The sequence below is a fragment of the Protopterus annectens genome, chromosome 7.part0, assembly GCF_019279795.1.
Source record: "Protopterus annectens isolate FY-2018-M chromosome 7.part0, PAN1.0, whole genome shotgun sequence".
In the NCBI taxonomy this organism is placed as follows: Eukaryota; Metazoa; Chordata; order Ceratodontiformes; family Protopteridae; genus Protopterus; species Protopterus annectens.
This window is the reverse complement of record NC_056739.1, coordinates 1,507,786,771-1,507,812,928: the sequence shown is the minus strand read 5'-3', so window position 1 is coordinate 1,507,812,928 and position 26,158 is coordinate 1,507,786,771. Positions and strand designations below refer to the sequence as shown.

At 36.2% G+C, this 26,158-nt stretch overlaps 1 protein-coding gene and 1 non-coding gene across 3 annotated transcripts in view; one reads left to right on the top strand and one right to left on the bottom strand.

Annotated features, from left to right (window-relative positions):
• SLC6A1 (solute carrier family 6 member 1) overlaps window positions 1-26,158 on the bottom strand; it is a 546,898-nt gene that overhangs the window by 116,557 nt on the left and 404,183 nt on the right. The window lies entirely within an intron of this gene.
• LOC122807361 lies at window positions 8,764-8,891 on the top strand. The gene has a single exon (XR_006365667.1). It is a non-coding gene; the product is annotated as a U6atac minor spliceosomal RNA (small nuclear RNA).

The following is a 26,158-nucleotide window of genomic DNA, read 5'->3' as shown; positions in this document are numbered from 1 at the left end:
AATACCTAAGTATAAAGCTCCATAGATGATAGGGTCCCTAACTAATAAAAAAGCAAAAAAAAAAAAAAAAAAAAAAAAAAAAAAAATATGACAACATTCTAAGTTAAAAAGGTCAAATGAAAAATGTGAAGAGATAAACAATCCGCAACAATACTAAGCCTGTACCTAATGGTAAAATAAAACTATCTATTGATGTATGGGGTACCTAGCTCAGTCGCAAAATAAATTCCAGCTACAGTGAACAAATATATAGACGTATATGCATGCTTGTATATACATGTGTATATATTTACACACATGTGTAAACTATGCCCAATAACCACTAATATATTGAGGTGGTGATAGGAGGGATGAAAAACATACTAGTATGTGAGGTATGGGCTCAAGTAAGGCTAAAACAAGAAAGCCTACATATCAAAGGTCCATCAGTTCCTGGGATTTGATACTAAGAACACATCTACTTGTGGCTATAAAGCTCAGAACATTAATACTATGAAAATAATTATATTCAGTCTACAAGGACTGATTCTTACACTGATTTACTATAAGAGTGACATCAATACGTAGTTTTAAAATTACCTTACTACTCTATTTAGGTAATAGTAGGTTAAGTCATCTTCGTAGTCTTCTACTTCTTAAAAATGGTTTGAGTTGCACTTTATCATTAAGCCCTGGTGACCTATCAGACCTTAGTCTGATAATCCAACGTGTCTCCTGTTCTAAGGTTTTGTTGATTAGATCACCACCTCTAATAATAATTTTAAATTTTGTGTTATTGAACAAGTCAGCGTGGGTTTTAGAGGTGGTGATCTAATCAACAAAACCTTAGAACAGGAGACACGTTGGATTATCAGACTAAGGTCTGATAGGTCACCAGGGCTTAATGATAAAGTGCAACTCAAACCATTTTTAAGAAGTAGAAGACTACGAAGATGACTTAACCTACTATTACCTAAATAGAGTAGTAAGGTAATTTTAAAACTACGTATTGATGTCACTCTTATAGTAAATCAGTGTAAGAATCAGTCCTTGTAGACTGAATATAATTATTTTCATAGTATTAATGTTCTGAGCTTTATAGCCACAAGTAGATGTGTTCTTAGTATCAAATCCCAGGAACTGATGGACCTTTGATATGTAATGGCTTTCTTGTTTTAGCCTTACTTGAGCCCATACCTCACATACTAGTATGTTTTTCATCCCTCCTATCACCACCTCAATATATTAGTGGTTATTGGGCATAGTTTACATGCATGTGTGTAAATATATACACATGTATATACAAGCATGCATATACGCCTATATATTTGTTCACTGTAGCTGGAATTTATTTTATGACTGAGCTAGGTACCCCATACATCAATAGATAGTTTTATTTTACCATTAGGTACAGGCTTAGTATTGTTGGATTGTTTATCTCTTCACATTTTCATTTGACCTTTTAACTTAGAATGTTGTCATATTTTTTTTTTTGCTTTTTATTAGTTAGGACCCTATCATCTATGGAGCTTTATACTTAGGTATTATTATATGTGTGCTTTGTGCTAATTTCAAGCTTTATTGTGTCAATTTTATGTGTTACGCCTAGCATTCCACTATTTATCTGTTTTTATCTTTTATTTTGTATTAGTTAATGCCATCTCTGCCATGTTCAGCGAACACTTTAATAAGTGTACTCATTAATATGTACACGTTTCATTGTTTTAAATAGTGACACTTTGTGATCAATATATGCTTCTAGGGCATAATCGTTTACAAATACTGTCTATTTTAGGCACAGGACAGGGCGAATATAGGGTCACCTTTTTCTTAGAGATTTAAACATTGTTGCTGTTGTTCAGTACTTAGATGCTTAGAACATGCTCACCGACGCTGAGTTACCATAGCGCATGAAGTTAGGGTGTACTCAATTGCATTCAGAGTTCCTACAGCACACGCACTTTACAACTTGTAAACAGTTTGTTTTACGTGGAATCTAAGAGGTTCCTATTTGTGGAATTTTTTAATTTTGGACAACAGCCTTTCACCGATATGATGAGGTCTGACTCTGATGAGGCACATCGCGAAATACATTATATTCGCTATGTTGTTTTGTGGTAAAGGTACGCTTACATTTTTAGTACAGAGTTCTCGCTATATTAATTTTTTAACCTGATATATGCAAAGTTGCATTCGACACACCACTATCTTAGTAGAGATGCTAGATATTGAAACGCGATAAAACTTGCTGTTTATCTAAGGATTTTAATGTTTTTAACACCATGAGGAGAGAGAATGTTCAGGGTTTTTAATGAATGTAGCAACAGTTTTTTAATGATTGTAGATTGATATAGGACCAAGCACAATGTTCCTTTTATTTTTTAGAATGTATCAGGGTATATGCATATTTTTTACTTATTTGCATGGACATTCTGATCATTAATTGTTTATTTGGATGGAAGTATTCCTTCTAAATATTGTTGCATTTAACTATGTTAACTTTTTTGAGTATCTGTTCCTTTAAGACAAGATAACATGTGACATATCAATTTGTAATGTCCAATAGGAAGCTTAAGGATGGTTTAAAAATGATTCAAACAGTTTTATTCATTGTTTTAAGAGTCTGAAGAAGCCTTTGGCGAAAGCGCTCACTCATTGGAATAAACTTTATTATTTTTTATGAATGCATCTTATTTGAAGTTCCTTTGAATCTCTGCTTTTCGTTTCATTGCCACTGGAGGGTCACACACTTGGATTTGGATTGCTCTCTTTTATGTTTACGTGAGTCTCCTGCCTCAACTGATAGCAGCACTGCATTTGGCTTTTTGAATTTTTTTAGTTATATTCTCTTAAGGATTTGATAAAAGCGTGCTTGTCAAAGTTTTTGAGTTACAAATATACCTCTCCACTGGCCAGATTTTCACACAATGTCTAGATTTATGCCTCATATTTTTGTCATGTTCCTCATAAAATTTGTATTTTTCTGTCAAATCATTGGCAAATCATTGAGAATGGAGGTCACAAAAAAATGACAGGCATTTGAGTTTCAGACTTCACACCCTTCAGAAAATTCATGCTAATAGAAAACCTGTTATTCTATCAACTTTCTATGTTTGTAAGAGAAATACTTAAACATTGTCATTATTTAGCATTTGCCCCCCTCCCCCCATTATTTATGGCTTTGTCCAGATTTCTTGTTCTAAAAGGTTGAGAGGTTTGGTTACGAACTTTGTTGTAAATTACATCTTTATCTTGAATATTGTAACGTCTTTGAGCATAAGGAGGGTGATGATCAATTAGGCTATCAGGAAGGCTACTGGCTGCCCTAATTTTGTTAGATCTATTAGTAAGAATCCAGTCTAAGGTCGATTGCTTAAAAATATTTTTTGGACTCTAGGTACTGATATAATTAACTGTAAAGCTGCATAGGTTTATGGAATCAGACAGGGTGCTGCTATTGATAAGCTGACAGTGTATATTTAGGTCTCCTAATATTATTGTTTCATGTTGTATATGGTAGGATGTCCAGTATTGGATATTTTCCACACTGGTAATGTTTTTTTTTTTTACCTAATGAGATATATATGACTGCTAAACAAAGCATTTTCCTATTATTGATTGTAAGGTATCAAGTAAGTAGTTTTGCATTACATTACCAGATGGGTAGCCAACTGGCTCACCGACAGGAAACATACTGTCAAAGTGGGTGATTTCACCTCTAGCAAAAGACCAGTCACCAGTGGCATACCACAAGGTTCTGTGGTGGGCCCCTTACTATTTGAAATTTATTTCTAAAAAGTCCAGGCAAATTGGATGGCCTATGGCTGACCAAGTTCAATGACAATTGCAAATAGGGAGCAATCACTGAGTTCCCCAGTGATGTTAGTATACTGCAGACAGGGTTAATGCAGACACATGATTGGTGCCAAAGCCATGGATTAAATCTAAATGTAAAAAATCTATGATTATTCCTTTTGGGAAAGCTGACATATTTGCTAATTACAATATAGACAGCATCCCCTTAAGTGTAGACCCAGTGGTAAATGATCTAAGTACTTAGGTTGATAGAAACCTGAACTTTGATCACCATGTATCCATAGTAGTAAGGAACACCTTCTATGTGGCACATCTCATAAGTAAAAGCATCACATCTAGATATAAGGATGTCATAATTCCATTATATGCAACCCTCATCAGAGCAATAATTGAGTACAATGCTTCCATTGGCATGTACCTCACCCAACACCTGCAACAATTGGAGAGACCGCAGAGGTTTCTTACCAAGAAATTACAGGGTACATAAAACATGTTTGAAAGACTGAAAGCCCTGTCACTGTGTTCTGTCTCCTACAGGTTGCTAAGATGTGAGCTGTGCCTGGCTTATGGGGCAGTCTCTGACCTTGCCCTGATGGAAATGCTGCATATTTGTAAATGAAACTGCACGAGGGTCACTCACTCCAGGGTGCTTAACCTAGCCTCTGACATAAACAGATCATAGTGGAGAGATACATACATCTCCCAGAGACTGCCACTTCTCTGGAACAAGCTACCAATTCATGTGAAACAGAGCACCTCCCTGAGCCTCTTCAGATGTAACCTATATCAATGGATGGGTGACTGCAAATTCACTACTTGGGTAGTACCCATGTCCCTCATGGACAGAGGAAGTCAGTATTAACTACCATAGACCCTTACCTCTGCGAACTTCACTCAGCTAACCTACAACAATTGGGGTGACTCAGTATAGATATGGCTAGGCATGTAAGGGCTCTAGGCTTGTTAGCCTAGTAACCTTCTATGAACCTATTAAAGTGTGGTATCTCCTGTGTCTACGTGGCCATGTTTAGGGAATTCTTATAAATTATGACAATTCCACCTGGCCATTCATTTGTCCTGTCAAGTCTAATTATATTAAAACTAGGTGGGGCAATTTCATTTTCCTTTATGTCTTTTTCAGACAGGTTTCTGCAACTATGATTATGTCTAGGGAATATGTGACAATACAAGCATGTATGCCCATGATTTTATTGCATATGCTTCTAAGATTGAAATTTAGGAGGAGAAGACTGGAATTGAGGGATGGAATGGAAAATAGAATGGTACATTTAATGCTGTGCTGTTAGTGTTTTTATTTATTTATTTATTTATTTACTTATTTATTTATTTATTTTATTTTTTTGCTGTTGTGCAAGTCCAGGGTTTGGGTGAAAGTCTCCACTGATTTTTGGGTGGAACTTTTATGACAGAAAGCATGCAGCCAAATGCATCTGTGCTTCAGTTTTATTAGATTTTCTATAGTAACATGCTTAGATTTAAGACACTTGTAAATAAAAAAGTCTAGGAAGGTTTGTTGGTACAGTGTGGATGCTATGGTGATTGATAGACTTGGTAACTGTTGGTGCAGTAAGCGTGGGTTTGTAGGAGTATTAATTATATTTATTAGAGATATATGATAGTTGGTAATATGCTGCAGAGGGACTAGTATGTTTTGAGTCAGAGTCAATTTGTATGATGTAGTTACATTTTGCTGAAGATATAAAAAGACAATACTGGGAAATGTATTAATTTAAAGAAACATAAAGGTATGTGAATGGGTGGGAGTGAGAAAAGGAAAGGAGAATTAAAAGGTTTGAAGGAGAAGGTTTATGACAGCAAATTAAAAGTATGGGAAATTAATATAAATGAAGTAGAAATGGAAGGGAAAAAAGTGGATAAAATAATGAAAGTGAACTATTGGATTGATCCTTGGGGAAAATTTGGGGGTAAATACAGGAAAGCAATAAGTAACAGGCGAGAAAGTTTAAAATCCTTTTTTGATACCATTGATTTTCTGTGGCATTTATTACTGGACAAATTGCCAGTGAAAATAACATGACATATGATACAAGAAAGAATGTATAATAGCTGTAATATTTAGAGACATCACAACATTATTTGTGAACAATAAAAAAATAAAGGGTTTTGGACATTATTCAAAGAGGTTTATATCTGGAAAATATTCAAAAACATTGATATAGACATGGTGCTGCATGGGCATTAATAGATTGGGAGTGAATAAGAATTTGAAAAATGGCATAACATTTTATTCATTGTTGTTTGATGTTTATGTAAAAAAGATGATGTGAAGAACTGCTGAATAAAAAAACATGATGCAAAACAATGATAAGGAAGAAATATGTGATATAAAATATGTATAGTTGAAATGTCAGGTAAATAAAGTGGTTGTTAAATATTTTTTGGGAAATTGAATATGTAAAGTGTTTTATTAAGCTGTATAAAATGTGATCTAAAGTGTAGATATACTGAATGTGTAAATAATGAAAGAAGGATGGAAAAGTGTTACTACAATAAAGCAACTTCTGATCTTATTTCTAATAAATGCTGTGGGATCTTGTACATCCATCAAAGCTACTAGCAACTCAACCAGATGAGACCCTTGCTTAATAACTCATCTGAATGGCTGCAAACCTAGGAGTGCAACAACCACCCTTATGCTGCACTCAGTATCAGTATGAAGTACCCAGTGTGGAAATACAACCCACATCCTTCTAATTTGGGTCTATATCACCAGACTGAATGTTTAGGTTATCGAACACCTAAACATTGAACTGGTAAGACTGAAACTGAAAACCGCTAATGGCGCAGGGAAAGACTTCCATTGACCACAAAAAAAAATTTTAATCTAAATGAAGTGGGGGGGCTTCTAAATATACCAACTCCAAGATCGCTCTACAGTAGACAAAATGGCAAAATCTGGCTAATGGCCAAGGGAAATCTTTCCCTGCATTAAATCAGCCATTCACGGTTTTCTGCTTTCAGTCTTACCAGTTCGATGTTTAGGTGTTCGATAACCTAAACATTTGATCTGGTGATATAGACCTTTCTCATTTTCTAGTACCAAAGGAAAGTCAGCTCTTAGTTGAGCCACTGACACTGAAACCATTTCAATCTTCTTCTCTGTCCGGTTATGAGTTTTTCCTTGTTTTACCAAAGAAGTAGACTTCTCAGTTTCTTGCCACACCTCAACAGAAGTTTCTAGATGTTATTTGAGATTTTATTCCACAGTTCTCAAAGCTCTACTTATCTTCAAAGCATCCAGATGGATCCAATTATTTCTGCATGACATCTAGATCTCTGTCCTTTACTCTTTCTCCATGATAGAATGCCTTTATTGCTTTTATGTACCATTTGTATGTCAGTCTCATTTCTGACCTCATCAGCTTAACATTCTACTGATGCTACTGTTTCTTTTTTTCATTACATTCAGGCCACTTGTCTTTCTAATTACTGCTCCACCTACTTCCCACAGGTCACCTCTAGAGTATCAAGTGCCTTTAGTGGCCTTGACCAAGTAATATTTTTATAGATTTTATTTTACATGCCTTTCTCTTTCTGACCTAATGAAGTTCTTAGAGAAAGAAGTCCATTTCAGGTTCCCTGCACCCCTCCCCTTTATATATTGATTTTCTGAGCATTCTCTCACCCTTTAATCTTAAATATTGTACTCTGATGTCTCTATTACAACTTGCTCCATAACATTCTGTTTGATGAAGCCCTTGAAGAATTAAATTGTGTTTTCTAAGTGTAGTTTTGACTGGTGGCCACGGTGGTGCAGCTGTTAGCCTTGCCACCTCACAGCAAGTGGTTCTCCGGTTCGATCCTCAGCTGGGGTGCCTTCTGTACAGAGTCTGCATGTCCTCCCTGTGGTTGCATGGGTTTCCTCCTGGTGCTCCAGTTTCCTCCCACATCCCAAAGACATGCTGTAGGTGGATTAGACACTCTAAATTGGCCCTAGGTGTGAGTGTGTGTATGTGTGTGCCTTCTGTGGAAGGTTGGGTATCGGGCTGGCAACTCGACACTGTAAAACTCCACTGCCAATCATGAGCGAACAGGTAATCCGCTATGGCGACCCCTAACCAGCAAAAAGCTGAAAGAAAAAGTTTTGACTGGATTTGCTTCCCAAACATATAATAATTAGGAAAACCCAACTATTAGTTCAGCTGTGCCTGTTTATTATCACATGCCACTCATAGATAGGGTTAACATGTAAATGTCCCAACAAATCCTTCTTCCTGTTTCTAGGTTATTTGCACACAAAATATAAGGGCTAAAAACCACCATGGGAATGTAATGCTAGGCTTCTTAAGATACTCACGGATCAATAGCCTAGTAAGTACCTATGAACTGATGAACACGTTTACTATAAAAAAGTTTAAAATGTATTTGCTTTCCTCATGCTGACTGTCTTCAGGAAGAAAGGCTCTAACTCGATGTACATGCACCTCAAGCCCCAGTATAAAACATACTGTAGATAGCAGGCATAAACTCTACACCTTTCACCCCTGAGCACTATGATTAGCCATCCACTTTGATTATTGGTGTTCCTATACATTTTTATAAAACAACCTTGAAACTATAGTTTGTTACCTATGTTTTTACATACTCTGCCAAGTTAAAGCTCTTCGTGATAAAAAAAAAAAAATATGTGTTCTCCATCTTCTTCAAGTAGCAAACAGGTTTTCTATGAGGAGGTGTCAGCCACAAATCATCTTTATCCTCCCTGTAAGTTCTTTATTAGTGTGTTATCAAGGCTAGCTTTCAGACAGTTTATATGCGATTTAATTGTCTTTATTTATTAGGGATACTAACCAGTAGTTACCCTGGATTTTCCTCAGCCAGATTTACTTGTGGCAGGAGTGCCTCCTTGACAGGCAAACAGATGACTGAAGAAAATCCTCCTAACAATACTTAATTTATTTTATTTTACTTTATTTTACATATCATGTGTTGCATGAAAGGAGAGAAGGTTAGCACTCCCCCTGACAAGAATGGAAGAGGTCCTTGTGTCCTTTACAATACATGTATGGTTAAGACATTGCCACTTACTTTGTGACATCTAAACACCATTTTGAGTGGTTCAGCGGTTAATGTTGTCGCATCACTGCAAAAGGTTCTCCAGTTCAATTTTCGGCTGGGCAGCCTTCTGTGCAGAGTCTGCATGTCCTCTCTGTACTTTTGTGGGCCTTCTCTGGGTGCTTTGGTTTCCTCCCACATTACAAAGAAATGCATCTGGCATGTTTCTCCCAAGGGCTCTGCTGAAAACTGGCTCTTTCCAAGTCAGACTTTTCCAGCAAACAAATGTGAAATAAATAAATATCCATTAACACTTATATACTATGCAATCCTCATGCAGGGTGCACTTTTAAATTTACACCAGTGGGTCATTGTTTATCACTACTATTCTTATTACTTTCATCTCCCACTCCACTCTTCCCTTTTGACTTGTGGTAGCTGATTATCTCTTAAAATGCTTCCCTTTATTTTTCACTCACCATCTCATTTTCTTCTGATGTATACTTCTTCTTTTTCTTATATTGTCTAGAAATCTCATGTCTATCTCCCATTTCTGGCACCTGGCCCTTGTTTTGCAGTTTCTGTCTGTTACACTCCTCACTTCCCTTGCCATTAGTCTTACCTCCTCTCTTTCCTTTTCCATACAATACCCCTCTGCATTCACTATACCCCACACGCAAAGTCCTTTTGCAGATTTCCAGAGCTTCTGTCCAGATCTTTTGTGCCCAGGTACACTCTCAGGACATGTTTCATGCCTGCCTCTTCTATCATACATCTCCAACATCATGAGTCTCTTTTCCTTCTCTTCTTATATGTTTTATAGAGTGAGATAGCATCAGTATAACTCTTAATAGCTAATCTCCGACTCCATGCATTTTCTTCATGTTTGATGTTAGTTTGAGGATTTTCCACACTTTAGCTTATCCAGTCTTTCACACTTCCTCCTTTTTTGTCCTCCTATCCTTTCCTTATTCCTTTCCTTGTGGCTTCCACTATAACCCCACTCATTTCTTTATCATTTTTTCTGCTTTCACCTTTCTCCTGTTTTTTTCATGTACACCACGAGGCTCACCTTCCCTTCTCTCTTGTCTTTTATTTCCTTTTCTGTGTTTCTGCTTCCCCCCTCTTTTCCAGACATTTTTTCTCAGTCTTATGTATGTCTATCATTACTTTTCTGTTAATCCAAATTCCTGTAAGTTTTGAATACTGTATGTCCTTCTGTCACTTCCTTCACTAACTCCTGGTCTCTGCTTGTCTCCCTTTCCCTCCATTTTCTACCTTACTTTCTCTAGAATGTGCCCCAACCCCTTTCTTTCCATATGTATCTTTCTTTCAGCAATCCCCATGTCATGTTGCTCCATCTGTTTAGTGCTCCTCATCCATTCTTTGATATTTTCCACCTAGTTGGGTTATGTGCTAAGGTCTGCATGGGTTTGTGTACTCAGTCTGAGCTTGTCTTTTGAGCCATTTTCCCTTTTCCTTATCTACCCTTCCAAGTCCTATTGTAATTTATGTTGTTTGATCTCCATTGTTCCTATTGGCATATTTCATAGGGAGAATCATCATTTTAATGTCACTGATTCTACCTATTTTTGTGCATGTTATATATATCTCCTCTTCTCTACAGTATTCTCCATGTTTTTTCACTCCCCTTCTGAAAATTGTTTTGTGTTGTATCACTTAATGTGTATGTTCTACCCAAATATCTGTGGTTTTCTCTCTCCTGAATGTGTCCCACTCTCTCTATCCTTTTTCCTCTCCTATCCTAACTACTACTCTTTTCTCTGGTTACATCTAAACCCTGATGGCTTTTTAAATCTTACAAAGATTGCCATTATTTCATAAAGCTATCTCAATAGTCTTCACCGTAAGCATGCCGTTTTCTGCATACATTAGGAACCCTGACTGTTCCCAATTGAGATAATTATATTCTTACTGCATTTCCAGCTCTTTTATAACTAGTGTGAGGAGCCCTTGGGTTAAAGGGCACAGCTATATGGTCTCCTTCCTTACCTATAGTGTTTTGGAAATGCCTCTATTTATAATTACCTCTATTTTTGTCTCATTATAAATTGCCTTTATCAGTCCTATACATTTTCCCACATTGTTTTTCTCTAGTATTTCCCAAAGGAATTCCTATCTTACAGCATCTAAAGCATTTATTTTCTCATAAAAGACCATATAACTAAAACCAAATAAATAATGGTGATGGATATAGAACGGCTTCTTTATTTACTGTTAAGCACTTTTCATTTGCCTCAAATAGCAAACTTCATCAGAGTCTTTCCCCCATTTTTCACTAAGATACCACAACACTTTAGCTACTGCTTTAAAGGGAAAGCTTACTTTTATATAAAATGACAAACACTATAATATATGGTGTGGTTTAGCACAGGAAAGACCATGTAACAGCACTCTGCCTATTCCCATCCCCTTCCTTTACGCACTACATTTTTGTCACTGCCAAAGCACAGTACATTAAAAAAAATCTTACCTTTGAATACTACCCCATATTCATAGATCATATTAGTCTGTTTATGTCTCATTTATCCCTTTTGATCTGTCACTTCCATGACTTCAGTTGTTTTGACATGCAGTAGTGACCCAATACCTGCATATGATGGTGCTTACTAAATACATCCCATCATTTCTTTCTCTTGCACTCGCTCTCACTTCTTTTCTCACCTCTCACTGAATGACAAGGTTGCCTAATTCTTCATATCTTCACCATTCTTGGCATCCTCTGGTCCAGTTTTCCTGCCATTGTTTCATTTGCCTTGTCTTCTATCCTCCTTTGAGCAGTCCATTCTGCTCAGGCTTTCCAGGGTCCAGCCCTGGAAACCTAAATCTCCTGAAACTTTATTTGCAGCATCTCCTCTTTGACTATGTACTTCTTATTTTACTTCTTGTAGCTCTATCCCTACATTTGCTGCAGTCTCTGTCAGACTCTCTTCTTCTGCTGGATTTCTGCTTTGTCTACCTTCTTGCTACTAATACAGCTTTGCAATACTTAATTAAATGTAATTCATCTCTTCTACAATTTCTTAAGTGTTCTGTAAGTAGACTCTGCTCTTTGCCAGTTTCCTCCACTTCACAGATCTTATGAGAATTCTTATCTCTGTACAATAAATGTATCTACAACAATTTTAACTTCATAACTGGGAAGTTCCACAACAACTGGATTTACCACTGCTCCCATTATCACATAATAAACACATACCTTTTTCAAATGTTATACTACTCATCTCTCTCCTTTCTCCTCCTACATAAGCATATCTTATATAAAAATAGATAAAATGTCCTCATATCTAAACACTCACTCTGTCATTATTGTTTCATAGATCTCTATTTTCTCTACTGCCTAGACACTCAAATCCTCCTCTTCATCCTGCTCTACCTCACTTACCCTTCTTTATAATATTTTATCCCTTTACATCAATCTGTTTTCCCTCTTTTCAGTTCTAGTCAAAGGATAATAGTACAGTGATTAAGTTCATATGTCTGTAGGTACTTACTCGGCTAATGACACATTTGGATCTTCAGAAACCTAGCCACGCATACCCAAAAAGATTCCAGGCTTAGAATGTTTAGTACAAGTAACTCAGAGTCCCTTGTATTATGAATACAAAATAACCCATGGGCAGGCAGACAATTACATTTTACCACTCTCCACAGAAAACAAAGGTGGCAATCCAGGTGTGAAGATGTAGTTTTTCATCCACTCAGTCAGATTATAATTGAACAGAGGTAGAGACACGCATACGCTTTGCCTTATATTCCTATCTATCCTTCCAGCATATTCTAGCGAAGTTGCTGGACAGCATAAGTATAACTGACTCATCCAGCCCCTGGGACCATTCCCTAATCTAACATCCTCTAATATCAAGACTGAGGAGCAAACCAGCCAACTAAGTCCTGTTTCCCACCACCACCCTCATTAGGACAGGAGCAAAAAAAAAAAAAAAACTGCTACTCTTGAAATGCAGCAGCCAATCAGGTCCCATTTTTGCATTCTACTTCCACCCCTCCTTCCCCAGCTGGCATAGAAAAAAACAAAAACAAATACTATTATGCTGGTTTAAGACTCATGAACAGAAGTGTTGTTTCCTAGCATTTAGCAAGAGGATTTAGCTGTACTGCCTTAATCCTGTAACTACTGACAGAAAAGCTGTGTAAAATTCACTGAACTTGCCTGTGCTGTACACTACTTCTCTGACTGATAGTTGCAATTGAGTATAGACTAATGCAGAAGCTGTGGTACTACTAATATTAATGCATGCCCTGCCTGAATGTATAATACTGTTTGCATGCTGTTATGTTAGCTATGTGCCATTTAGAATCCATGTGCTGATTCTATGTACCTTTCCAGGTCTGTCCATCCCACTTGTTCTTACCTCAAATGGCTCAATCTGTGCTGAAAATAAATATTCTGAAAACTAAAAGAAAAGCATTCCTGCACTGCCCCTCACTGAGGAAACAGACTGCAAGGTCTATATCTTAAGTGTAACTGGTGTGCTACTAGATTGATTGGCTGAACTGGGTCTACAGCTAGCCTAGGGTCCATAGTAAAAGATAGCTTAACAGTCTTAAACTCCCTAGTCAGGCTGCTGTAATAAGTAATAAAAAAGTATTATACAGCTCAAATAGCCTGTATAACAAATTTCCCTGCTTACTTCATCTCACAGTTGCTAAATAAGTAACACAATGTCTGTATAAAAGTCAGGTTAAAAGTTTGCTTTCTCCCAATAGTCAGGGAAATTGCCTGGCTAAGCTACAAACTTTTTTAATACAGTATTGAGTACAACACAGCTCACATTTCAAAGAATTGAGTAAAATTGAGTAAATTGGAGCTCACTTTAAAAAGAACTGAGTAAAACACTGTAAATTTGTATTCTTTAAGCCTGCATACTCACAGACCCTGGAAATCCTTGTAGCTTAGTATAGCCCTGCTCCGCTCAGCCTCGCTTTGCTCTGGCTCGCTCCATGCCCCACCCTGCCCCCAAATCTCACCCGCCCCCACTACTGCTAAATTTATGCCTAATAAACCACTCCTCTTCTCCTGCAATCTATCATTGATAACCCGCACCTCCATACACCACCACTTCCTGGCAACAACCCCCTTAATTCTCCACCCACCTTCCTTACCAAGTACCACTACTATCAAGATGAGACCAATTATGTTCCTTTCAGTTATATTTCCTGGGCTATATCTCCTCACCCTCTATGAAAACTAGCCCTAACGTGGCTTTCACCACCCCATATCTCATACCATCTCTGCTCCCACCTTGAGTGAACCAGACCAACCTCTAGCTTACTACAAACCTGCCCTCTCCACTTTTAACAGCCACCAACTAACTAGACCACAGACCATCTCCTGCAAAACTAGATATTATCATAAAATAATAAGTAAAGTGCTGAAACTAATAATCACAGTACAACTTACTCTGATGAGGGATGGAGACATCTACCCTAACCCTGGACCCACCCTTCCCATAAGCTCCCAGCCCACTACCACCTTTAATGTACATCCAAATGCAAGGTCTCCTAACTCTCTCCTGACCTGTCACCTAAACATCAGGAGTATTAACAACAAGGTCCATAATCTCCATGCCCTTCTAGCCACCTACTCGCCTGATATGCTATGTCTTACAGAAACCTGGCTAAAACCAGGAACTAAAAATGATGAAGTTATCCCACCAGGGTACAACATACTTAGACTAGACCAAAAAAACAGGAATGGTGGAGGAGTAGCAGTTCTGCTTAAAAACACAATAGATGCCACTGTAGTCCCACAGCAACTCCCCTTGTTAAATAATGCAGAAGCCCTAGTTAGCAAATTACAGCTTAACAAAAGTAAATCTATATTCATTGCCTGCATTTATATCCTCCCAAGCAGCAATGCAAATACCCTAGAAGACTTCCTCCAATGGCTTTCCAACACATATCCCCATGAAACTATGGTGTTAGGAGATGTTAATATTGACTGGAACAATTGTTTCTCTGAATCTTCCACCACCCATATAAACCTTCACAGCTATACCCAACTTTTATCCTCACCTATCAGAATAAATAAGTCCAACTACAAAGGCAGTATCCTGGACTGGATTCTTATCAACAATCACCCAGACCTGTATAACATGGGTATCCTTCCAGATGATATAAGTGACCACCTACTCACTTACATCATTAATCAAAAAATAGATAACCACCACCAAGTTCTTTATAAATCTATCAGAAACAACAAGAACTTTAACTCCACTGACTTTCAGAATGAACTCAGAGCATGCAATAGGACCATACTTAAAGAACTTCCACTAGATGATGCTGTAGACTATTTTAATTTTAAATTCCTCTCCATTCTAGAGTGCCATGCTCCTATCCGAATCCTTAGAGCCAAAAACAAGACCACCCCCTGGCTCTCTAAAGTAACCAAAACCAAATTCATAGCAAGAAATAAAGCACGGGGCAATTGGCACACCTCCAAAGACCCACTTGACCATATTAAATTCCGACAACTAAGTAATGATACCAAGAAAGTCACATTGTTAGACAAAAAACTTCTATCAACACCTTCAGCAAAAACACCAGAACAAACCTCAAAAATGTTGGGCAGGCAGAAACAAACTGCTCCACCGTGACCAAACATCCACCCCCACCCCCTCAACTTGTGACCTTAAAACTCCAGAGGAAACTGCTAACATTAACAACTTTTTTACCAAAACCATCCAATCACTAGCTAGCCAACTACCCCCCACCAGCTCCTTTCAAAACTCCTCCACAACCACTACCCCACTCCCTTTGACCTTCTAACCTGTATCTCCATCGACCATCCGATCTCTTATTAACAAACTAAAGCCCACTACCCTGGCAGCTGATCTCCTCCCACCAGAATATTTACAAAACGAGGCAGATGCCATTGCATACCCTGTCTCGATCATAATAAACTGCACCTTGACTGAAGCCACTATTCCCCTTCATAATGGAGGGAATTCTTTAGACCTCTCAAACTTCTGTCCAATAGCCATACTATCCCCACTGGCCAAAATTATGGAAAAGTGCATTCACAACCAATTAATGCACTATTTCACCCAAAATAAACTACTGGCCAACTCTCAGCATGGTTTTAGGCCACATCACAGCACCACATCAGCCCACCTATCCTTCTCTAACTCTATCAACACCAATCAAAACAATAACAAACTTACCTCAGCTCTCTTCCCAGATTTCTCTAAGGCCTTTGATATGGTTAATCACCATCTGCTTCTCCTCACCATGAAGGAACTGTCACTGAATAGTGGCTCCATTAAATGATTCCAATCTTACCTGTCTACTAGACAACAAGCAGTTCTATGGCAGAATACCCTATCCACACGTCTACCTATTACTCTAGGAGTCCGCCAAAGCTCCATACTAGGACCACTACTCTTCTCAGTCTTTATCAATGACCTATCCACCATCACTCCCAAGGCCACCTGAATCCAATGCGTGGACGACTCTATTTTAATATGTACCGCCTCCTCCTCAACTGAGCTTATAACCCTAACCCAGAATACTTTCAATGATGTAGAAAAATGGTTTGCAAACCATCCGCTTCTATTAAATCCCAACAAATCTAAACTTCTCATTTTTCCCCATCTGCAAATCTTCCTCGCCATTCTTTACTATAAGTTCCAACAATGGCACAATCATATCCCCAGATACTCACACAAAACTCCTGGGCGTCACAGTCGATAACGCTCTAAAATATGATATCCATGTCAATCAAGCCATCAAATCTGTCAACAAAAAACTGGGCTCCCTATGCAGGATCAAACCCTTCCTCACTCCTTTTTCAAGAACCACTATCGCTCAGTCCCACCTACTATCTACCCTCCTCTATGCCTCCCCCCCTTCACTAATCTGATCACGCCACCCTTACCAAATTTGCTAGTTGTTGCAACCATATTGCTAGATTTGCTACAGGTGCTACCTCTAGGACCCACCATTGTATCAACCTAACTCAACTAGGATGGCTAGGAGTGGCCCAGTTTTCTCCAATACAACCAACTTTTAATAACCCACAAAATACTATATCAACCCAAAAAAACACCAGCACTAAATAAGATCATCAAATTATACAGCAACCTGAGGACACTAAGCTCTGCTGAGAAACTGTTGGTACAAACAACTGAGAGCATAAATGTGGCTTGGGGCTCACTATTCACCAACTCAGTAGGCAAAACTTGGAATATGCTACCTGACAAACTTACTCACCAATCCTCCTTAACCCAGTTCAAAAAAAGCCTCAAACTACACTTCCAACAGCATTGGCAGTGTCCTTGCTTAAACCCCGACTAATCACTACCCGCTATTCCTGCAAACTCTCCCTAAGCATTTCAATCTTATACTCTAATAAGTGTATGAATTCTTGAAGGGACTTAGCCCATAACTCCATGTATTATTGTCTGAAACTGAAGCCACATGATTTTGATGTTGTCTACTATGTTTTATCCATGTTTGTCACCCTACTGAAAACTGCATATTATACTTATCTCTAAATGTTTCTATTATTCCTAATGTAGTTATACTCTGCTTTCTGGAGCTTTTCTCCTCGGGTCTCCGCTGAAAATGGACATATATCCAGTCGGACTTTGCCAGTAAACAAATGTAAAATAAAATAAAATAAAAATAAATACTTTATGTAATAGATTAAAGTGGCAAGGAGCAAATGTATTAATAAAGTCTCCACAATTCTAGTGGAACATCAGCACAAGGTAGCATTTTCCTGTTGCTTACCTAACCTTAATTCCATGTAACGCTTCCTGACTAATATCTTATCAGCAGCTCCTCCTACCTGGGAGTAATCATATTTAACTCATTGTTTCCCTATAAGAGCATACTCAGAATGAAAACAAGTTGCTCTCTAGCCTGCATGAGCATATTCATCTTAAAAGGAAAATTTCTAATACTCCTGTGATGAGTATGCTTAACACAGTCTTTATGCTATATCACTTTAAGTATTGATACTAAGGCATGCACATGCCTTGCTTTGAAATATGAATCTCTATGTCATTTTTACTGTAACACTTCAAAATGACTATATTCTGTTTGAATTTTGAGTGAAAATAAGGCTGTATTTTAGATGTTCCAACCCCCATCTTGCTTGTATGTTTTTTTTTCTTTTTCATTTGCAAATAATTATGCATCTCATACTTGGACTCCAGTTATTGTCTCAGTTATTATTGTTATGAAATGTTTGAAAATAAACTTCAAAGTTTTTATTTTAACAGGAATCAGTTTCCTGAAATAGCAGTGGCGGCCATTGTCTGTCCATTGCCAATACAGTGCTACACAGAAAGCCCTCATGATTTCATTGTCCATTCACATCTCTGCATTCTAATCCTGTATGCAAAATACAGCTAATTAGAGAGAGTGCATTGCTAGGTCCCTCAGTCAAGACTGACTCCTACTAAAATAAGGAGTCTTGTGTTGCACTTTGGTTACTTTTACTTTATTGAATAGATTCATTCTTCTGAAGAGCTATATTGTGGTTTGTTTAGTATGGTTTGCAGCATGGTTCAGCATGCATTGATAACTGCTGAGTGAAAAACAAAGATCCTCAGATGTTAGAAGACATTTATATCATATACAATTATTTCATGTGATTGTGAAGAGTGTCATATTTGTGTGTGTCTGTGTATGTGCAAGAGACAGACAGAGATAGAGAGAGACCTCTCCAGTTCTATTCATTTTACTATTGCCCCTTTAGTATGCTACTGTTTTTGTTGTGGAGATTCTTCACATACCAATTTAAAACTGGGCACAGAAGCTGTATGGGACTAAGAAGTGAACAGTCTTCTTCATTAGTAGACCACACTTAAAATGCACTTTACTGGCAGGAATAGAGGTGACAGGTGAAAAGTAAATCTGCTCTGTCTTATTTCACACCTAAGTGAATGTGGTAGAACCCTTTGTGTATATGTATGTGGGTGGGGGGAGTGTATTGGGTAGAATCAACTTTTGAAATCTTCAGTATATTTAGAAATATGAAGGTATTTGAGATGTGGTGCATATCTATCCATGGCAAATATGCCATTGTGCTTGTTAATCAACTCAAGCCCCCAAGAGGAAAACTGCATGCAACAGTGACAGATGAAAAAATCAGTGTTAAGAGCATTAGGGATGCATACCTTGACAGTAAGAATGCAAGTAGTCAGAAGTGAAAGTAATATTTCCTGGGCAATATAATATGCGTGCACATGTGTGCATGAAAATAGGTTTAGTCATTCATTTAACCACAATCCCACATTCAAGGTGTAAACAGTCAATAAAGTGGAGGTACTTCATGGATACATCTTTGTGTGTGTGTGTGTGTGTGTGTGTGTGTGTGTGTGTGTGTGTGTGTGTGTGTGTGTGTGTGTGTGTGTGTGTGTGTGTGTGCACGCTCGTGTGTTTATGTAATGGGCAATTTCTTGCTGTATTTTTATGTGACGCCTTCAATGCACTTCACATTGATTTAATAATGTAATATTGGGCTGGGGGTGTTGTAGACAAAGATACTAATTCAATATTACAATTTGAAAAGTTTGACATTGCAAGACATTGCTGCTACCTTACTTTATGTCACAGCTTAGCCTGTGTATGTGTGGGCTACATCTTGCACTGTCTGCTTGCTGGTTTCATTACTGCTTCTTCATTCTATTTTGCTGAAAATGTAGAATGACTATTTATATATTATAGTTTTAAATGTCACCACATGCTTTGATGTTGCATATTGCTTTATGCCATGGTTCCAATCTAATACTACTGTGCTGTTGACAGCATGTTGTACTTCTTTTTTCCCACAGTACATTTTTAATTCTTGGTCTCTAAAAGTATTTAATTGTCCTGTTTTTGGAATGTATAGGGTTTGAGTTATAAAAGAATATTTACAGAAAATTCGTCAGCTTTGAAATATTTCTCACATTTGTATTAATATATCAGAAATGAAGAGTGATACTTAGTGTTCGGAGGTCATGGTTAGGAAGCAAGGTTACATCTACATGCTGAGAGTTATGGTGGGAACCCTTAGTGAAAACATCACTGTGAGATGTATCGGACCTGAGGTAATAAAGAGTGTTTGCAAAAGATTATAAAAACGTTAAATATTTTGCATAATTGCATCACAATGCAAAAATGGAATGTGATACTGTCAGGCTGGTGGTGGGTATATAAAAAACAGGTGTAGGAAGAGAACTTATTCTGGAGAAGCTTGCATAAGACAAATACAGACATAGACATTAGAATTTGTTTGAGGTGCACTGTATTATTTTTATTATTAGCAATATTCTAATAATGAGCCTAATAGCTCATGAACAGTAAGTTATGCGTGACAGGTCAACATGTCATTTAAACATTTACATGATTTGCTGGACATTTACAATGAAACAATCAGTGTGGGATGTACAAAGCTGCACTTGCTGAGAAGTCCTTGCAAAACATTATGAAAGTTTGATATATTTTCTGTATTTACAATAATTATGCAGAAACAGAAGGAGATATACTCATATTTGGGGTGCTATATGCAAGCCATGGATGTTATTTAAAAAATATTATTAGAACATAGTGGATGATGTGAAGGTCTGCAGAGATATAAATGTTTAATAAAGCAGTTATAAATATTATCTATATTTTGATATCAGAATTGATATTGTAAAAACTGTGTGTATTAAAGGCAGACAAATTTTGATGTCACATGAACAGCATTATGGCACATAATTTTAGATTAATATTGTTCTTGTGAATTATTATGAAAACATGATAATCAACCATGTGCTACCCATTCTTGTCACATATTACTGTAAACCACTTGGTCACACAATTCACTGTTATATATTGGATCCATCTTGTATTGTTACAAAAATATGAGACTTTGTTGGACCATAACACTAAAACATTTTGGTAGGTAAAATACCAGTTTTCTTTAAGAAAATGTTGAAATATCAATCCAGACAGGCTTCTCACCAGTATGTAGCTCATCCTCTAATGAATGACATTTGTATTTTGCACTTTTTTTGTAACTTGCATTGTTTCTGCGATATTGCAAATCATATGAGGTATGATCTCAATAGAAGATTTGAAAGAAAACTTTTGCAAGTGTCTTCCTGTCTTTTGAGACTCCAGGATGAAAGGGGATTAATTAACCTTCTGCTGCTTCTGTTGCTTAAGAATTAATCAATTAAATCCAAACTATTTGGGTAGATACCTGTCTCATCTTTATGCTGACCTTTGCAAGTTAAATATATTTGCTATTAATAAAGGCTTCAAGATAAACTACACATCACATGCATTTCAAAAACTCTACAGTTACCCTCTAAGGATGCTGCTGCCTCGTTCTCACAAGCAACATTCCCTCATAAGCATATTTCCTTATATAACTGGAGTGCTCTTTCATCTCCTCAGTGTCCTTTTATATATTTCTGATCTACATCCTCATCTCCATCAAATAGATTACTCTACAATTATTCTGTCTCAGTTTATAATTGAGTTCATTTCTTTTTTTCTTGTGATCACCTGTATAAAGTTTTACCTGCAAAACACAGTTCATTTTTAGTGTATCCCAGGTCAGTAATGAGATACCCTGCAGCAACCTCATCAACTGCATTATATTAGCTACTACATCTCTAAACCACTCAGCAAAGTTCAGACATATTGTTAGAAAACATCACTGATGTTCTTATAGTCCTGTTCCATCACTGGTAGTTTACATTGCAAAGGTGCCTGATCCTCTCAAAGAAGTAAAATAAAAAAGGCCAGGGTATATCTTTACTTCTTTTTAACAAATATAAAACTATTTTATTTATCCTAGAGCTGTAAGATCTATACCTACATACATACAAATATTTCAGGCATGGACAATAATACCCCTACAGCCTGCCAATATACCAAAATAGTCATTCCAATAATATATGTACAAGTTGTTCTTAAAAATATCCTCTAATAGATGGACGATATACACTTGGAGGTTTATCCATAGATCATTCTATACACCACAAATTATGAGTAAAATTAGTAAGAAAGACAACCTTTGTAAGAATTGTAAATTAGAGTAAAATATAGGATGGGCACATATGTTTTATGCTTGCTTGGAACTGAAAGTCTGCTGGGAAAATTTTAAATGATATGCCACAAGCATTATTTACAGATTCTTTTACTGTAAATAGATTTATGGTTCTTTTTAATACATCTATTCCTCCGTGTGTTAAAAAATAAAACTTCATTTAATATGGTCAATCCTAACAGTAGCCAGAAAAATCATTACTATAAATTGGATCACTGACTCCCCACCGTCTTTCACAGAATTTAAGAATGGTATTAATGATCTCTGTCATTTAGAACTTTTGACTATTAAATCACAAACTCCTAGGAAAACATATGCATATAACATGTGGGTTAGTTTACAGAATTTATTAAAAAAGAATTGATTATTTCATGAAATATTAATTTGTATATCTGCTAATGAATATTTTTAAAAGTGGATGTTCTTGTAAATACTTTAGTTATTTTAAGTATGTTAATTTATTTATGTATACTTTTATTAACTGTATGTTGAATAATAATGTTTAATTGGTTATATGTGAAAATCAATTAAACTGTTTAAAAAAACATATATATATGTATATATATATATATATATATATATATATATATATATATATATTTAGGTCTACTTGAAAACACAGACACGCCAAAACACAGACGACGAGAACACCGAGACCGGAAGATCGACAACTGAGATGACCAACAGTTTAAAAGTCCGATGCAGAGAACACCAACATGTTAAGGTAAGTGTGAGATAGTGACAGCCTTTAGGGTCAGGGGCAGGTTAAGTGAGTTAGGGTCAGGGTGCGGGTAAGGTAAGTGAGCGATAGTGACAAACTTTAGAGTTAGGGGTGGGTTAAGTGAGTTAAGGTTAGGGCACTGGTTAGGTGAGTGTGCGATAGTGATGGACCTTAGGGTTAGGGTTTGGGTTAAGATTAGTGCATAGATAGTTATGTATGTAAGGTTAGGTGTAGGTTTGTAAGGTTTGCAAGGTTTGTGGTGTGCCTGTGTTGTGTGTGTGTTTTTTGGGAAAGGTATTTGTTTTGTTTTGTTGATTGTTGGGATTGTGGTTTTTCAGGCATGTGAAGTTTCATGCTTTTAAACTGTCGGTCATCTCAGTTGTCGATCTTCCGATCTCGGTGTTCTCGTCATCAGTGTTTTTGGCATGTCAGTGTTTTGAAGTAGATATATATATATATATATATATATATATATATATATATATATATATATATATATATACATATATATATATATATAAACAGTGTTTGCTTTAGTACAATTTTATTCTATTCCATACATCAGCCACTCTCTCAGAGAACCATTTAGTACATCGCTCATTTTTATATAATTTTTACATAGACTGTCTGATGATGCTCTACTTCTTTTTGATAACCCCAAACATTCCCAGAGGTAGTTGTCTCTAAATTTTCTATAACATAAATAAGTTGTCCTCTTAAATATCTGTATGACACACTGTACAAGTTCAGATATTTTTGTATTTACACAGCAATAGGCTATATAAAAAGATTTATAAATAGTAGGAAATCAGAAGTGATGAAAACATTGTTTGTAAGTTACATTAAACTCAAATTAGAATATGGAATAATAATATGGAATCCTTAGAAGAAAATAGCACGAGTAATTCAGAAAGAGACCAGTGGAAATATACTAATGGCAACCAGGGATGTGAACATTTAAGTTGTTGTAAAATGCTAAAATATCTGAAGTTTAGTAATTAAGTATGTCGGTCTTGTGGAAATATATCCTCCTGACCTTGTATGCCTATAGCCTGATGTTAAACATTTTTGATTTTTGCATTCGATTTCCCTTTCAAAACTGGCCACATTCCTTCTGCAGTTTTTCACTGAATGTATCACAACAATTAGTTTTACATAGTGAATGTTTCCTTCCATGTATTCTGTTATTAATTTTCTTTGCATCGGTTTAGATTTCAGTTTGGCAGAATTATCTAGTAGTAATTTAAACATTATAACTCCATGCTCTCTGCATATCAGCATTAGTAAAACTTGATGCAAAGAAACAGCCATTTCCTTAGGAACACAAACAAATGTCCACTATGTTCTGTTCCCTGGTAGATTTTTTGCAGTTTGAAGCAACTGTTGTTCCTGAACATATGTTGTAAATAATTTCCTTACTAATTTTGTTGTATCACTATTCTTCCAATCTGCTTCTGGTAAATTTAAATCCCCAGCCACTATTATTTTTCCCTTATGTGTTTCAGGCAAGAAATGTATGCATTCCTTGAAGTTATCACCTTTTGACTTTGATGGAATATACATTTGTTATATTTTCCAGGGGTTAACTTTGCCACAGTAATACAATCTACTGGACTGGTGTTATCACTGAATATGTAATAAGCTCAGAACTCATAATCTTGTATCCCTACCATGCCACCTCCACCTGCCTTTTTTTTTGTTAGAATGTCTATTACAGTAAAAGATTTATACCCTGACAGAACTGTTTTCCAGTCATTGCTCTTTAGTCATGCTTCAGAAATAATAACATAAATATTCGGGAATGTAGCACATTTCTCAATAAATAAACTTTATTACTAATGCTCCTACCATTAACAACTAGCACAGATACATGAAATGCTGCCATCTGCGAACTAAGTTTCTGATATGGCAAAAGTTCTGTCTTATGTTATTCAAATACTGCAATATCTCTGCTTCAAAAATAATTTTCCATTGTCTGGACAAGTGCACACCATACTATCTAAATACATGTGCACCCCAAATCAGGATTGGCTGTTGTATACATTCCCACGTTTTTAAAAATGGGACTTTTGTATGTAGCAATCTACCCAAAAATATTTTCATTCACACTGACCTGACTATTTTTTCTAAGTGTGATTTATGGTAAATATATATCCTAACCCAGGTGCAAGCTATGCTATGTAACAGGGCTGTAAGTTCCCTACTAACAGAGGGTCTTTGACGATGAGATAATCTGTACTAATATGAATAAAAACAACTCCATACTTTCTTACATTAAGATGTTTTAAGGACTTGCTCAGATTCTGTCTTTTTGCTCCTGGCAAGCATAGCACTGTTTGATCATTATTCTGTTTGCAAATATAAGTATCAGTTACTCTAATAATTGAGTTTCCAAATACTAGTGTATAATTTCTAAGCAGATCTGCATAATCTTCCATACCTAATTCAACAATATCTTATCTACTGATTGTTACAAAGGAATGATCATCACCATTAATCTGATTTATCTCACTATTTTTATTGCATAAAGTTCTCATCAAGCTGTCTTTGTTCTTCCATAGCTTGAATCATTTTTGTCAACTCCAGTCTTTCTCCTCCTTTTTCTTATAGTAATGTTCTTCAATCCTCCCAAGTTTAACTTTGATTTCTTCCTTTAAGCTTTCCCCTTACTTCTTTTTCTAAATTATATGTTGTTAAAATTATACCATTTTCTGTAGACTGAATATTTTCTTTTTCTTTTCATTTTTTTTAATTGCAATTTTTAAAAACAAAAGAAAAACATAACATAATAAACAGGATAAAATATATAACTATTTACAAGGGTCTAAAATGAAAAAAACTGTATGCAAATAATAATAACATTGTTAAACAATCACTACTTTCCAAGAGCATTCTTAAGCTGTAAGCCAACATTTATAAGAATGTGTGACATTAGAAGTTCACATTGTTATAGTTAATAATTTATTTTTACAAACACTTTTTGCAAATTAAAAAAAAAATCAGTGAATGAAGGAGTAATTTTATTTTTCCAATTTTTAGTAAATTACTGTTCTAGCTATAACTAGAATAGCCCCAAGAAAGATGAACTTTCATCATACAAATAATTGCAGGAACTGGACCATTAAATACAGTTAGAGATTTGGAGATGTTATATCCATCTGGCCATAACACTTGAGTAAATTACTATCTTTCCTATTTTTCCAAAAAAGAAACACAATCTTCCATTCCAACACCACATGTATTCAATCAGCTTCTGTAGATAAATTACATCTTCAGCATTCAATATTGGTTGATTTATACATAAAGCAATTTTATGAGGTGTGATATAGGCTCTATGCAAATATTCCCCTGGAAAAAATTTTCCAGTATAATGAAGATGTAGTTTTCACTGCAAATTGTGATACCGTTTTTTTATTTTCATCTGAGACAATTTCATTACTAAAATGTGAAGAATAATTCCAATATGAAAAAGAATATGATGCTTAAGACCTATTAATTCTGTAAACCTTACATAAATAGGATTTATT